Below are 13,150 nucleotides of genomic sequence, written 5' to 3' on the forward strand. Positions count from 1 at the left end.
CCATGATCTTGGAGAAAATCCATGCCCAAAATTAACTCTTTACAGCAGCCTGGCAACTGGACGAAAGTGGCCACGAAGCTAGAATCCCAGATGCGAAGTCTAGTGGTGCATTTACCCGTGGGTGTCATCAGCTGAACACCATCACTACTTATGTGCGGCCCTGTCCACGGTGTCTTGACCTTTCTAAGCCGGTCGGCGAGCTCTTGTCGCATGATCGAGAAGTCGGCGCCAGTGTCCACCAGTGCTGTAACATGATGTCCGTCAATGAGAATGCTCAGATCGGCACGTACAACTTCATTGGCATTATTATTCGTCGTGGCATTCATCGTCGTTGTCGTCATATTTTCTTTCGATAATTGGGAGAATTTTTCAGTGTCTCGACGATTGGCAACCTTGCCCCCCGAGGTCGCATCAGTTAGTTTCCCGGCGCGGGCTAGGCGAACGGCCTCTCGTGACGTCCACGTAGCTCTGAGGGAAGTCAGGGTGACGCGCAAGTGATGGAGATCGCCAGCGACGCGGTGGGGTTGCTTGGGCAGGCGATAGTTGTTCGGCATCGTGGGCACGACGGTCTTCAGAGCGGAAAGAAGCGAGACGAGAAAAGTTCCCGAAACCAGAATCGCCGTGACGGCAATAGCGGCCAATGTGACCGGGTTCTCCGCAGCGGTAGCAAATAGGTCGACGGTCGGCCATGCGCCACAAGTCAGTTCGGCGAACTGGTGGTCGTCTTGTAGAATCCCGTTGCCACCAAGGTACGGCAGCGGGTCGTGGCTGGAAGGGCGTCGCCACAAATGTAGGTGGAGGACGACGGACCACATCAGCGTATTTCTCTGGATGTGGCTCAGGACTTGGCACGGGTGGTGTAATGGCTTGCCTCAACTCCTGGCGGATGATTTCGGCAACAGATGCGACTGGCGGTTGGGCAGGGGGAATGCAGAGGGCCCGAAGTTCCTCATGCAGTATTTCCCAAATCATTCGTCGCAGGGAACTTTCGCATACGGCAGTGTTCTGAGCTGCAGCACTTACTGCCGTGTGGTTCTGCAGGCGGTCAAAGTGTCGACGTCGTTGTTGCAGTGCGCACTTGATGACTGTCACCTCTCTTATGAATTCATCTACTGTTTTAGGTGGATTTCGTACGAGGCCCGCAAACACTTGTTCCTTAACACCTTGCATAAGGTGACGCACCTTCTTCGCCTCGGGCATGTCAGGATCAGCCCGTCGAAACAGACGGATCATACCCTCTGCGTACATGGCAGCTGTTTCATTGGGTTTTTGCACGCGCGCCTCAATCACTTGCTGTGCGCGATTCCGTCGGTCCGAGTTCAATAATGTAGCGAGGAGCTTTCGCCGAAGTGTTCCCAAGATTGGAATGTAGCCTCGCGGTTCTCATACCACGTGCGAGCGCTATCTTCCAGTGCGAAATATGCACGGCCAAGTTTGTGCTGTTCGCTCCAGTGGTTGGATACAGCGACCCGTTGAACTGTTCGAGCCAGTCCTCAACATCCTCGTACTCTTCCTCACGGAAAACTTCAGGAACGCGAGGATGTTCAAGAGTTACCTGCGAAGGAAGAGTGGTCTGCGATGGCGGGATAACCGTGGATGTCGTAGGAGCTGCCATGCTGGAAAGAGGCGGAACAGGTGCGGACTCTGGACTTAGGCCTAGTAGGCGCCGACTGAATCGGTGCACTGGAGTCGTGACGAGGGGCTGAGTCTCTGGACTAGGTGAACGGGTCCGAGCAAGACTGTCCTGCATCAGGTTGTACACAGTAAACCGATTCTGACCCTTGAGGGTGTCAAAAGGGTGCCGATACCCTAAGCACACCCTTTGAGCACCCTATTCGCGTCTCAGCACCCTACAAGCGGAACCTAAAAGGTGAACACATCAAAAGGGTGGAAACATGGGTGCAAAAAGGGTGCAACAACTAATGGGTGCTGATGAGCACCCATTAGGGTGCACGGTCACTGACAAAGCTTTGTGAGTAACGTTGTCATAGAGCATAACCAACAGCTTTTAGATGTCTACTGGTTAGACACCATGGTCTCATTAATAGCCCCACCGCAGTAACGGATATCTGAATAGCGATAGTGCCCGGCTCAACGTAAGTTCTGCACTGGTTCTTGCATTCTTGCTGCCTTTTTCTCGTCGCATCACGGCCGGCGCTGACCAAGTCATGCGCTACAAGCTCACTAGCCAATGGCGGAGTACGCAGCTTGTAGAGCTACAACAGGATTGTGACTTACACATATAGAGCTGACGGCCTCGTTTGCGCCTAACAATGAAAACAAAGCTTCGACCATGACAGTATATATAAATCATACATTTGTTAATGCAAAGAAATACAAACCATACAAGACCGTGGTAGATAAAATAGTTTTTGTGTTGTACAAATATTTGTTAACCTTACAATGTATCAGTTGACACGTGTTACCAATTTTTATGGCGGGCTATGGACTTTGACGTTGTAATATTATAACATTAAAGAAACGCTTTTTTGATTTTGTTCATAGAAATATTCTTCAAAACAAGTTAAAATGAGCCTTGACTAAAACATTTTCCTAAAAAATTCACTAAAGACAGCTAAAATATTGTTTGCCAACTAATACGCTTATTTTGTTGTGACAAATTTTGCTAGCTGCCTGTACTTTGTACTAATATACAACCGCTTTAACACTGTTTTTAACAGCCAGCTTAACCACTCAAATAGTGTACAGATGTTAACAAGGTATCGGTATAAGAAATACACAAGCAAGCGAACGTTTCAAATTTCGCGCGCTTTTCACATTTCAAATTGTGCGCAATTACGCGTTATGTGATTTTGTCATTTTCAAAAATAAAAAAAATATTCTATGCCATACACACTAGCGTATCTTCTATTTTTACCATTTTTAACTTAAAATTTAAGCAGAAATAATCTATTTATTTATCATATAAAAAATTATGTGCGCAAATGCGGATCGGTGGTGTCAGCAGGACAGAAATGGCGATATCTTCCTGAAAGCCGCAACGGCCGTGTGCCGAGTGTTTAAAGTCGATTTTTTATGTTGTTCAAAGTGTGCTTGCGCTGTCTTTCGTGTTCTGTCGGTGCTGCTTGTTACGAAGATGCACTATATTCAAGAGAGGACCGGCTACTTTGTACCGTCGAGCGCTGGCCAAACTAAAAAGGTAGGTGGATGTTTACGCTGTCGACGCTTTGTTTTTAGCTTCTCCGGCCAGGCCGCGGCGTGCCCGATCCAGGCTTCCGCTCGCGTCCTCGGCTCTTCCCGCGGTTAACACCGAAAGCGCTATAGTATAATAACGTTGTGAACTAAGGTTTTTCTAGCTGGTAGACGATAAGTGAGTTTTTATTAACGTAGCGAGCCTGCTGGCGTGTCTGATTTCATTAGGCTCAAGTCTAAGCTCAGGGACGTTACGCGCGGATGATTTTTTTCTGTGGCGAAGGAGGTTAAAGCAATGTGCGCTGTGTGGATGTGAGTCGGCGGGCGATGCTCTTCACGCTATGAATCACTATATTTTTGCAATGCCGTCAGACGCCGTTCGGGGACTGCGCATGGAAGCCGTAAGCGTCGTCTGTGTGTCGCGTGCGTTGGAGTATTCCGGCGATTCGCGTTGAATTAGATCTTTGCGTATTTAATTTAGAAGAATGGAGAAGAATAACGTGGTGTCCGCGTTGGTATTTACGCGGCCTTGTTCGTTTTCTGTGCAAAGAAGTATATGAAGAAAGTTTTATATGTTACGCGTCCTCTTTTCAACAGCTACATGATCATTAAATATGTGTGACTACTATAAGGTAGATGTGTTTTCCTGTGTGACCAAATGTGTTTTCATCCACCGGACACGTATAATATTAAATTACCATAATATTCAGTTTAATTAGGTGTGCGTAAACTTGACACAGCGTGCTGTAGGTGCGGTTCTCAAAGCGTGCAATTACGCCTGGGTCAATACATTTTCTCTATGAGTGGCCGAATAGCCGTACCTTAGCTGTGCAAGTGCTAGGTTGAGCAGTAGTTTACTCGTTCGAGTGAAATTTTGGTGGTACTGCTTGTTCCTCCCTGTTCACATATCATTGCATTCTTCTGGTTTGTAAAAGAATTGTGGGCGCTGCAGCCCGATTTGGAGTTAAAACTTTGCCGAGTACCTATACGTGTACAAACATTCTAAAACTAAGTTCTACCAAAACTTCCAATGACACTTTCGAATACAAGTGTAACGCTTTATCTGATATAAATTCTTTATGACCTCGCTGCAGATTTACAAGTGACCTGTGATATGTGCAGTGTATGAATGCTTAATTTATTGCTCAAAACACAATAAGGTTATACATCACAGTATGCGTGCCAAAGGCGTGCATATGTTGCTGCTGACATGCAAACTTAGACATTGTATTTATTTAAGAATGAACAAATCTAAACTGCCGTTTTTTGAAGTTGTACGCATCAGACCAATTGAATAATATCAAAAATAATGTTCACCAAGTGATTGTTGTTTATTGCCTTGCACCAACGTCACTAAAACCGCCTTGTTGGTACTTAGACCACATGGTAGGATGCAAGATTCATGACGTCATATTGAATGTTAATGTCACATGATAAGCAAGTTAAATTGTTATTAGTATACATAGGCCAATAACGTTATGGCCTCATCGTTATCATAATGAAGCAGGTTAGGCAATATGTGATTCCGCTGCCTTTACGTCATGTTGGGAAACCATTGTTATGTAGCTATCTGCAGTGTCTGAGATCCTGGTTGCCAGTCAATATTGCAGAAGCTTGCCACTTGCAGAAGCGTTTCCACTTTTCCTCCCCTATGGTCAGACAGCTTGTGCTGTTCAATTAGAAGTGAGGAGTAGTGCCTTTTTAGCCAACCAGAACAATTTAGATCAATGATCACTATGAAGCAGCACACAACACACAATATTAATTTAGTGAACTCAATTTAAGGCAAATTATAAACGTCTGAGTGATTGTTGTTTATTGCCTTGCACCGACGTCACTAAAACCGCCTTGTTGGTACTTAGACCACATGGTAGGATGCAAGATTCATGACGTCATATTGAATGTTAATGTCACATGATAAGCAAGTTAAATTGTTATTAGCATACAGAGGCCAATAACGTTATGGCCTCATCGTTATCATAATGAAGCAGGTTAGGCAATATGTGATTCCGCTGCCTTTACGTCATGTTGGGAAACCATTGTTATGTAGCTATCTGCAGTGTCTGAGATCCTGGTTGCCAGTCAATATTGCAGAAGCTTGCCACTTGCAGAAGCGTTTCCACTTTTCCTCCCCTATGGTCAGACAGCTTGTGCTGTTCAATTAGAAGTGAGGAGTAGTGCCTTTTTAGCCAACCAGAACAATTTAGATCAATGATCACTATGAAGCAGCACACAACACACAATATTAATTTAGTGAACTCAATTTAAGGCAAATTATAAACGTCTGAGTGATTGTTGTTTATTGCCTTGCACCGACGTCACTAAAACCGCCTTGTTGGTACTTAGACCACATGGTAGGATGCAAGATTCATGACGTCATATTGAATGTTAATGTCACATGATAAGCAAGTTAAATTGTTATTAGTATACAGAGGCCAATAACGTTATGGCCTCATCGTTATCATAATGAAGCAGGTTAGGCAATATGTGATTCCGCTGCCTTTACGTCATGTTGGGAAACCATTGTTATGTAGCTATCTGCAGTGTCTGAGATCCTGGTTGCCAGTCAATATTGCAGAAGCTTGCCACTTGCAGAAGCGTTTCCACTTTTCCTCCCCTATGGTCAGACAGCTTGTGCTGTTTAAGTAAAAGTGAGGAGTAGTGCCTTTTTAGCCAACCAGAACAATTTAGATCAATGATCACTATGAAGCAGCACACAACACACAATATTCATTTAGTGAACTCAATTTAAGGCAAATTATAAACGTCTGAGTGATTGTTGTTTATTGCCTTGCACCGACGTCACTAAAACCGCCTTGTTGGTACTTAGACCACAAGGTAGGATGCAAGATTCATGACGTCATATTGAATGTTAATGTCACATGATAAGCAAGTTAAATTGTTATTAGTATACAGAGGCCAATAACGTTATGGCCTCATCGTTATCATAATGAAGCAGGTTAGGCAATATGTGATTCCGCTGCCTTTACGTCATGTTGGGAAACCATTGTTATGTAGCTATCTGCAGTGTCTGAGATCCTGGTTGCCAGTCAATATTGCAGAAGCTTGCCACTTGCAGAAGCGTTTCCACTTTTCCTCCCCTATGGTCAGACAGCTTGTGCTGTTTAAGTAAAAGTGAGGAGTAGTGCCTTTTTAGCCAACTAGAACAATTTAGATCAATGATCACTATAAAGCAGCACACAATATTCATTTAGTGAACTCAATTTAAGGCAAATTATAAACGTCTGAGTGATTGCTGTTTATTGCCTTGCACCGACGTCACTAAAACCGCCTTGTTGGTACTTAGACCACATGGTAGGATGCAAGATTCATGACGTCATATTGAATGTTAATGTCACATGATAAGCAAGTTAAATTGTTATTAGTATACAGAGGCCAATAACGTTATGGCCTCATCGTTATCATAATGAAGCAGGTTAGGCAATATGTGATTCCGCTGCCTTTACGTCATGTTGGGAAACCATTGTTATGTAGCTATCTGCAGTGTCTGAGATCCTGGTTGCCAGTCAATATTGCAGAAGCTTGCCACTTGCAGAAGCGTTTCCACTTTTCCTCCCCTATGGTCAGACAGCTTGTGCTGTTTAATTAGAAGTGAGGAGTAGTGCCTTTTTAGCCAACTAGAACAATTTAGATCAATGATCACTATGAAGCAGCACACAACACACAATATTAATTTAGTGAACTCAATTTAATGCAAATTATAAACGTCTGAGTGATTGTTGTTTATTGCCTTGCACCGACGTCACTAAAACCGCCTTGTTGGTACTTAGACCACATGGTGGGATGCAAGATTCATGACGTCATATTGAATGTTAATGTCACATGATAAGCAAGTTAAATTGTTATTAGCATACAGAGGCCAATAACGTTATGCCCTCATCGTTATCATAATGAAGCAGGTTAGGCAATATGTGATTCTGCTGCCTTTACGTCATGTTGGGAAACCATTGTTATGTAGCTATCTGCAGTGTCTGAGATCCTGGTTGCCAGTCAATATTGCAGAAGCTTGCCACTTGCAGAAGCGTTTCCACTTTTCCTCCCCTATGGTCAGACAGCTTGTGCTGTTTAATTAGAAGTGAGGAGTAGTGCCTTTTTAGCCAACTAGAACAATTTAGATCAATGATCACTATGAAGCAGCACACAACACACAATATTAATTTAGTGAACTCAATTTAAGGCAAATTATAAACGTCTGAGTGATTGTTGTTTATTGCCTTGCACCGACGTCACTAAAACCGCCTTGTTGGTACTTAGACCACATGGTAGGATGCAAGATTCATGACGTCATATTGAATGTTAATGTCACATGATAAGCAAGTTAAATTGTTATTAGCATACAGAGGCCAATAACGTTATGCCCTCATCGTTATCATAATGAAGCAGGTTAGGCAATATGTGATTCTGCTGCCTTTACGTCATGTTGGGAAACCATTGTTATGTAGCTATCTGCAGTGTCTGAGATCCTGGTTGCCAGTCAATATTGCAGAAGCTTGCCACTTGCAGAAGCGTTTCCACTTTTCCTCCCCTATGGTCAGACAGCTTGTGCTGTTTAATTAGAAGTGAGGAGTAGTGCCTTTTTAGCCAACTAGAACAATTTAGATCAATGATCACTATAAAGCAGCACACAATATTCATTTAGTGAACTCAATTTAAGGCAAATTATAAACGTCTGAGTGATTGTTGTTTATTGCCTTGCACCGACGTCACTAAAACCGCCTTGTTGGTACTTAGACCACATGGTAGGATGCAAGATTCATGACGTCATATTGAATGTTAATGTCACATGATAAGCAAGTTAAATTGTTATTAGCATACAGAGGCCAATAACGTTATGCCCTCATCGTTATCATAATGAAGCAGGTTAGGCAATATGTGATTCCGCTGCCTTTACGTCATGTTGGGAAACCATTGTTATGTAGCTATCTGCAGTGTCTGAGATCCTGGTTGCCAGTCAATATTGCAGAAGCTTGCCACTTGCAGAAGCGTTTCCACTTTTCCTCCCCTATGGTCAGACAGCTTGTGCTGTTTAATTAGAAGTGAGGAGTATTGCCTTTTTAGCCAACTAGAACAATTTAGATCAATGATCACTATAAAGCAGCACACAATATTAATTTAGTGAACTCAATTTCAGGCAAATTATAAACGTCCGAATGTTAGCCGTTTGAAGGAAGCTTCATTCGTTGAACTCATGAGAATAAATGGTAGAGAAGGAAAGACAGGGAGGTTAGCCAGACCAGCAAAGATGGTCTATCACCCTACACGGGGGAACAGGGAGATTGAAGTCCTGTCGCAGTGGTCTAGTCGCTAAGGTACTCGGTTTCTAACCCGAAGGTCGCAGGATGATATTCCGGCCTTGCTGGCTGCTTTTTCGATAAAGGTGAAAATGCTGTAGGCCTGTGTTTTCAGATTTGTGTGCACGTTAAAGAACCCCAGGTGGTCGAAATTTCTGGAGCCCTCCACTACCTTGGTAAAACATTCATGTGTCAGTATTGCTTTAATTTTATGGTTTATCTGCTGTGGATGCATATGCGCATACTGACATGTATATGCAGTGGTATTGCAATTTTACGGACTAAATTATTCATATGGTGCATATTGCATGGCATTTACTTAAGAAACACATCACATGGGTATCATAACTACAGAAATGCAAATGTGCCTCTATGGATGCACTCGTGCATATATTTGGTCAGCTTCAAGAGCAGACTTTATTGATTGCAGGCAACAGAATACTCACGCATGCTTATCTCTTAATTACGTGCAGTCGATACAGCTAAAAGGGGGTGTCTTCATCTAAAAGTTCTAACTTCATCTTCGTGGATGAGTGAGCTATAAAGGTGAAAGAAAATTCACATGTATGACATCGACATGAAAAGCTCTGCAGCAGCATGTTTTTCGTTGTATTTATACTGCAGCATGCCCTTTTTGTATTTCTCAGTTGCGTGCCACTAAATATATGTTGGCCATGCGTTTCTAGCCATTCACTGCAATTTGGCAAGCAGCGCATGCAGTCTAGACAAACCTCACTAAAATAATTTTTTTGCACTGGGGCAGAAATTATTCGGCACGGTCTGTCATTTCATTTGAGTGAGGCTGCTCAAGGAAATTTCCTGACAAGGTCGAGGAGCCCAAGCACCAGCGAACTCTGAACCATTGTTTCAAGCATCAGCTCTGTTCACCCTGCTTATGCGCTGTGCCTCACCAAGCTACTGGACGCTGCCTCATTATATGAAGTACTCTCCATATCCTCCTCAGTTTGGCAGCAGTGTGTGTGGTCTTCGCAGTGCTTACCAAAATTATTTTTGCACAGATGAGACACTTATTTCTTGCTTTATTGTGTTAGTATTACTGCATGCACTACTGCCAAGCAAGAGTACTGTTTCCTGTGAATTCTTTGTCATGGTAAACAGAAGATTTCAAGCACAAAATTCATACTGAACTTTTGTCCTTCAAGAAGTGTGGAACAAAGGTGGTGACAGTGTCGACGCGCTCTCTTTAGAAATAAAGGCTTTGCATGAAGAGCCTGTCGCACCTTGAAACAGGCACAAAAAACTTCCAGGTGAAAATAAGCAACTTCAGATGAAAATTTAAGAATTTACACTGTATTCAAGGTTGAACTATCTGACATCAAAGGCGTCTCATATGAGGGTTTCCTTTTGACGCTGTCCGAAATTTTTGGGCGGAGATGGAAAAACCATTACTCGTGATGATATTGACACTGCAGAGAGAGTAGGAACAAACAAGCCTAGTTTGAAAAAAATAGTAGTGCATTATGAACGATGTTTCAAATGAAATGTTCTGGATAATACAAAAAACTTACGTCTGTCTACAGTGGCCTTTCCTTTTAGATCAAGTAGTCCTATTTATGTCAACGAACACTTGACAAGACAAGGTAAGCAGTTAGTGAGAGCACGAATGCAAAAAAAAAAAACAAGTAGGATGGAGGTTCATTTGGATGCAAGGCATGAAATTTATAGCAAAAAAAAAATTGGAAACATTAGCAATTTTAAAGACTGCCTTCTTAGAAGATTTGGCGAAACACTGTGTTGATGCCTTCAGAGCCACACTTTTCTTGAGCTTGCAATGTCAGTAAACTATGACTGACATGGCAGAATTTCGATACCTAGATAGTGAGAAATTGATACCTAGATAGTGAAAAAGGCCACCAGCTATATTCAATGCCTTTACCTTAAATGCTCTTAGCATTATAAATAAGACTAGTAGCCTGTGTCTCTATTTCGACGACATTTCGGTAAAATTTGATGCCATTCTTTTGACATAATCTTTGTATTTTTTGTGCGATATAGCCCACCAAAAATACCAGGGTACAATTATCATGGCATTGTGTAGTTCATGAAATGGGGAAAAGGAATAGCGCTGTACATCTAACGTTAATTTTTGGCCGATGTCAATAGACTTCCGTGTGTTAAGCCCTGTGTTGAGTGTCTAGTAGTACGACTTGGGCATTTTGTTTTGCAGCAATTAGCATGCCTCCATTAGGTCATAAGTAGGAATTTTGAGTTTCTGGAAACCAGGTAACTTGATTTATCGGTCACAGATGCACAGACGATTTTTCGCTCACACCCAACGGGGCAGATGCGGGTTTTCTGCGACACGAGCTCTTACACGCTATCATGTTAAAAAGCTGACATTGGCAGCATTGACCAAATGAATGCAAAGAATAAAGTCAAGTGTCCTAGCAGGAATTGAAACCTAGTATTCTGCTTGGTAATTAAGTATTCTACCACAGAGCCATGCCCGGCTTCGGTTATACTTTCTAAATAGTCTCAACTGTTTGTGTAACATCAACTGTCGTTGGAGTACTGGCTATCAAATTTTATAACTATTACATGTGCACTCCTATGATGCAGCCGTGAGGTCAAATCAAAGTCAATTGTTGTCAGGCACCATCCTGTGAAGTATTTGTGTAGCAGTGTTGAGGGCTACCATCGTCGCGAGTGCCAGTGCAAACACCAGTGCTTCATACCAGCCTACCACTTCTAGTGTGGCTAATATCCATGTTTCTGTTGGCATCGTTACGAAACAGCAAATAACTGCTGATGTTGTCAAAGGTGTGACATCCCCCATAACAAATGAAACATATGCGGCTGTTTAACGTATGTGTGTGCGAGAATTTGTACTTATATTGAGCTCCACTTCATAAGATCGCTCAATAAAAAATTAAAATACATGTTATGCGTGTTTCGCATAAAATCGATTCCCAAAGTATTTGGGGTCTGCCAAATTTTTAGCATCAATTTTGTAACCTAAATGTTACCATAAACTATTATTTATTGAACATGAACAGCTGGACTGCAACATACTAAGTTTTAGGTATTAGGAAAATTGAATATGTTCATGACTACGGCATACCTAACAGGCAAATACAAGTACTACATAGATGACACACTATTGTAGAGCTAGACTAGAATATTGTTTATTGGGACTTTACAATTCTTTAAAAACCCTAATTAACTTCAGTGCCTTATTCGGTTTGTTCAAATCGGATGTGCGCAATTACTTGATGAATAGCTTTTTTAATCAAACCTAACATATGTTTCACGTGTTCATCATGCTGAATCATCGCTCAGATGTTTCTTTTGTATATATTTCCTTCCTACTATACTGTTTGTTTTTGTATGTAAAATCTGTTGTACGTGCTACCCTCTGTAGGCCCCCAGGTACTGTCAAGTTGTTTACACAGATTTTTTCCTGGGGGACCTCAAACAAGCATTTTTCCATTGTAAACAAAGCGAATTTTGATGCTGACTTCTACTCACATAGAACTAAGAACACTCCAGCATGACAAAGCATATTGTATCTTGGACAGTCTGTCTTGTAAAACTCTTAGTGATTACTTCTGTCTTTATTTTAGGCTTCCTGGTGCGGATGTGCTGTAGAGATGGAGCGCCCTGACCACACTTTTGTAAAAGGAACCAAAGTCGCCTGGGCAGCTGAAGATGGATTGTGCAAGTGTTTGAATGATCACATTATATTAATCCAACACCACTTGCATTACTTTGTCAATATTTGTGATTTTGTAACGCACAAGTTTAGAAACACACACACATATATAAAGGGAGAGCTGTAAATAAGCCTTGAGCAAGTTTGTAGTCAAGGCTTTTAGCATGATGACTAAAGCATGTAATATAAGCCCACATGTTTTACCACACACCTACTTTCCTATCTATTTTCTTTTTCAATTTTGTGGGCACTGGCAACACCCTCAATAAGCGCCTTTGGACTGCTGGTGCCTCTAACTAAAATTTTTTGTTCTAAATAACTTATTTGTTACCTACTATGCAAGGAGGGAAGTAAGAATGTTAAAAGTTAAAAAAGAAGTCTCGTCACAAAAAAGATGTCTACTCGTAAGAAAAAAGATTTGAAAAACAGAAGATTGATCCTCACTCACAAAGATCTCACCATTACAATTTATGCAGAAGGTCATAGCTCATGTTTACTATTGTCAATCTTTTTCGGTTGTATGCTATGTACAATAAAATAGTGACTATTTCCATCATGTTAATTTATTTGTCATAAATTTTTGTTGGGGCCTAATATCTTGCATTCTCACATGCATAAAAGCTCACGTCTGCTACACATAATTTAAAAGAGCGCAATGTGGTAAGGTTCTGTATTTAGTGCATATTATCTGTGTGTCTTTCAAAGTGAGTATATGGCATTTGAAATAATCACCAGTATTCGAAACTTGTGAATTTTAATTTGCAGGCATGCATGTCTGTATGGTGACCAAGTATCCATAAATTGTGCATGCATGTGTGCAGCAAGGGGCCTTGAATAGATTACATTCATTCTGGACCACAAATAGGTAGCACAGGCCATATACGCACTCTGGGATCAATTCCATGAATATTGAAACCCACATAGTTATTCAATATAGCTTGCTTTAAGGTATATATTTACTTATTGTCTACTTCCACCGTGAACATTTCACCATGCATCCGGCACTCTGCTG

The 13,150-nt window shown here is 41.9% G+C and overlaps 1 long non-coding RNA gene across 1 annotated transcript; it reads left to right on the plus strand.

Moving 5' to 3' along the window:
- The first annotated feature begins 2,984 nt into the window (after nt 1-2,984).
- LOC142786812 (uncharacterized) lies at nt 2,985-12,700 on the plus strand. Its single transcript, XR_012889166.1, has 2 exons — nt 2,985-3,160; nt 12,050-12,700. It is a non-coding gene; the product is annotated as an uncharacterized LOC142786812 (long non-coding RNA).
- Nucleotides 12,701-13,150: the final 450 nt, after the last annotated feature.

This window comes from Rhipicephalus microplus, unplaced genomic scaffold (genome assembly GCF_043290135.1).
Source record: "Rhipicephalus microplus isolate Deutch F79 unplaced genomic scaffold, USDA_Rmic scaffold_32, whole genome shotgun sequence".
NCBI classification, from domain to species: Eukaryota; Metazoa; Arthropoda; class Arachnida; order Ixodida; family Ixodidae; genus Rhipicephalus; species Rhipicephalus microplus.